At 47.5% G+C, this 3182-nt stretch overlaps 1 long non-coding RNA gene across 1 annotated transcript; it reads left to right on the top strand.

Moving 5' to 3' along the window:
• Positions 1-432: 432 nt before the first annotated feature.
• On the top strand, positions 433-788 carry LOC147895614 (uncharacterized). The gene is made up of 2 exons (XR_015541952.1): positions 433-473; positions 557-788. It is a non-coding gene; the product is annotated as an uncharacterized LOC147895614 (long non-coding RNA).
• Positions 789-3182: the final 2394 nt, after the last annotated feature.

The following is a 3182-nucleotide window of genomic DNA, read 5'->3' as shown; positions in this document are numbered from 1 at the left end:
CTTGGAACATGTTGACTAGAGAATGCAGGCCTGTGCAAGACTGTGTGGACATCCTGCAGCAGTCAGATGGATTGGAAGAGCTGGTACAGCCCAGAAGTGCATGGATCTATAGTTGCCTTCATGACAGGTGTCTGCAGCAGCATGTATGAGGCTGGTACGGTAGATCTAGGGCAAGATGTAGCACTGGTACAGATGTGAAACAGTAGGTAGAAGGCTGGAGCTGATAGGCGATTGGCAGGAGTAGACCATGGGCTAGAGATCAGGGCTAAAACAGGCCTAGGAAGATGGTGAACAGATGCAACATGGGGGTGACTATCAGGTCGGCAGGATCTTTGGCAAAAATGCCTTGCAACAGGGCATAGATAGAAGTGCAAGAAAGTAATTGTGGCAAAGAAAAAATTCAAGTCACTTATACTGTATAGATGGTCTTGCAGATGAAGAACCAGTACTGCGTGGTCGTAGGCAAATACAGCGTTTGTCTTCTATGTCCCTTTGCCATGAGTAGTTTGAGGGTTGAATAACATTGCATTGTTGTTTTGTTAATGGTGTGTTGCAGCTTCTACTCCTTGACGTGGTCTGCTTTCCTCTTAAGGTCACATTGTACATATGGGCCTACTAGACCATGGATGTCACAGGTGGTTGTTTATAGCAGAGGTGTAGGAGTATATTCACCCCACGAGTGTATGGATTTTGTATAGACCCAGGAGCAAGGGTATATATGCTTTGTATAGACTGGGGAGTATATTCATTTTGTATAGATCCAGGAGCCAATATATTCATTTTGTGTAGACTTTGGAGTAAATTCATTTTGTATATAGTTGAAGCCATTATATTTGTTTTGTATGGAGTCAAGAGTGAGATGTATAGTATATTCATTTCAGGAGGGTTATTGTTTTTTGTATAGATTCATGGGGATATTTGTTTCATATTGATCCATAGTATGTTCGTTTTATTTGGGTCAGCAAGCTTTTGCTTGCATTTTAAGATTAGGGCATCGTGTCTTGGAAATCTCGCCCTTCTCGGATGTGCTCTCTTGGAATGCATTGATCTCGCAGGATACACATAACAGGGCCAAGGTGAGCAGGCAATGGATGCATGCAGCATGAGAGCTATGATATCATATTGTGCTGCTCTTATGGACATGTATACATTACAGGATACGTATAATAGAGATAGGGTGGGCAAGCACTGGACTGTTTTTGAACTTATGCAACATGAGGGCTACGATATAATACTGTGCTAGGCATTGCTCTTCTGGACATGTATGGCAAATGTCGTGCTCTCTCTCTCTCTCCCCCTCAGTGCGCAGGTCCCTTCTCAGAATTTCCGCTGTCTTGGAATGCATTGATCTCACAGGAACAGCACAATAGGACCAAGCCCATGGTCTTTTGGCAATGATCTTTTGGACATGTATGCCAAGCGTGTGCTTGAGGAGCTTCCAGCTCAGAATGTTCTCTCTTGGAATGCATTGACAAGGTCAAGGTAAGCAAGCACTGGATTGTTTTGAAAGCATTCAACATGAAGGCATCCCTCCAAATGTAATGACCTATGCTTGCATCTCTAAAGCCTGCGGTAGTTGCGAGAGAGAGCTGTTTGCAAAATATTATCGTGCAAAATATTATGTGTGCTTGAGGAGCTGCCTTCACAAAATTTGTCTCTCTTGGAATGCATTGAAAGCCTCTCTCTCTCTCTCTCAGCCTATTTTGAATGCATGCAACACGAGGGTGGCCCTTTGAATGCAGTGATATGTGGGTGTGCCTTGAAAGAGTGGGAGATGTAGAGAGAAAGAGAGAAGGAGAGAGTGATGGAAGCAGTGAGGAAAGGAGAGAGTGATGGAAGCAGTGAGGAAAGGAGAGAGACAAAGGGTGATGGAAGCATCTGCAGAGCCCGTGGCCATACTGGCTACAGCCAGCACACATTGCCATGCAAGCAACCACATTAGCTACCACATAGGTAGCCAAGTCAGCTGTCACATAGGTAGTCAATGACAGCAGACAATCATATAGACAGCACCACACACATTAGTGCACAATAGCCACATTAGCAACGTGGCAGTCGGTGATTGGAGCAGATGCAGCCCAACCAGCTTGGTCGAGACAGATTTGGCCAGGGGGTTGCCTGCCTTAGTCGGTCATTTCTAAGGCCCAAGGGAGCCTATAAAAGGTAGCCGCCTTGGCCTCTTTCGTCATTCACTTCCAGGGTTGAAGAGTGCAGCCAACAGTAGTATTTTGCAGCTGAGGTCAGGCTAGGATTAGGATCAACGAATCTGGTTCATCCTTGGCGTCTATAGGACATCTTCCAGGCCCCATCATTTTGTATAGCGGCAGCAACATTAGGGTCTGCATCAAAGCATCCCTCTTCTGCTTATCTACAGTGAGGGTTCATCCCTCCATACAGTACTTATTCTTTGAGTTGTATTCAGCCCTATTGGGAATACATTTATGTTGCAATGGGCAGGTCACCTCCCCATCTGTAAGTTCCCAAATGAGAAGAGCGTGGGGGAGGTGGACCTAGGGCCAGGGCTACCACATGAGCATTTGATTGGATGCCTTTATGGGCAGCATGCCCCGAGGGAAAAAGAAAGAGAGGGGGTTGCCACATGGGCAAGCACGTCACAGCAGAGCAAGGGGACTACCACATGGGTAGCAGATGGGTAGCCGTGTGTGCAACACAAGAAATGAGTACCTGGCACTAAGATGGACAAGAACAGGCTCCGTAAAGAGACTGAGAAAGACCACGATGTTGTCAGCATGGGTACAGCTTGGTTCGGATGCTTGGAGCAGACTATATAGAGGTCCACGTGGCCTGACAAAAGGCGGATCCAAGGTAGGAAGGAGGTGCAGCTGTGGTGCAGATCTATAGGTGTCTGGCAAACCCTTAGGGCTTGCATTGGACCACGGTTTCGGGCAGGAAAGGCCCTCGACAGATGGCAGGGAAGATGGAGTAGATAGGTGAGGGTTATGGGCAGGAGACAGGCCTGCAATAGGCCTTGGGATAGGGCAGATATGCTAGGCACCCAGGTGGCCAGGAGTAGCAATAAAAGGGCTGGCCATGGGGCCTTAGATAGAGCCCTACTGGGTCGGCCCAGTAGGCAGGTCAGCCAATAGGGGGGGCTGCTGGGTTGGCCCATTTCCCCCTACTGGATCGGTTGGTTTTGGGCCTTATAAAAGGGCCCCTTTTGG

Source organism: Dipteris shenzhenensis, chromosome 13 (assembly GCF_047967505.1).
Source record: "Dipteris shenzhenensis isolate YYH24624 ecotype China chromosome 13, Dip_SZ_1.0, whole genome shotgun sequence".
NCBI classification, from domain to species: domain Eukaryota; kingdom Viridiplantae; phylum Streptophyta; class Polypodiopsida; order Gleicheniales; family Dipteridaceae; genus Dipteris; species Dipteris shenzhenensis.
The sequence above is the reverse complement of the archived record's forward strand: the minus strand, read 5'-3'. Positions and strand labels throughout refer to the sequence as shown.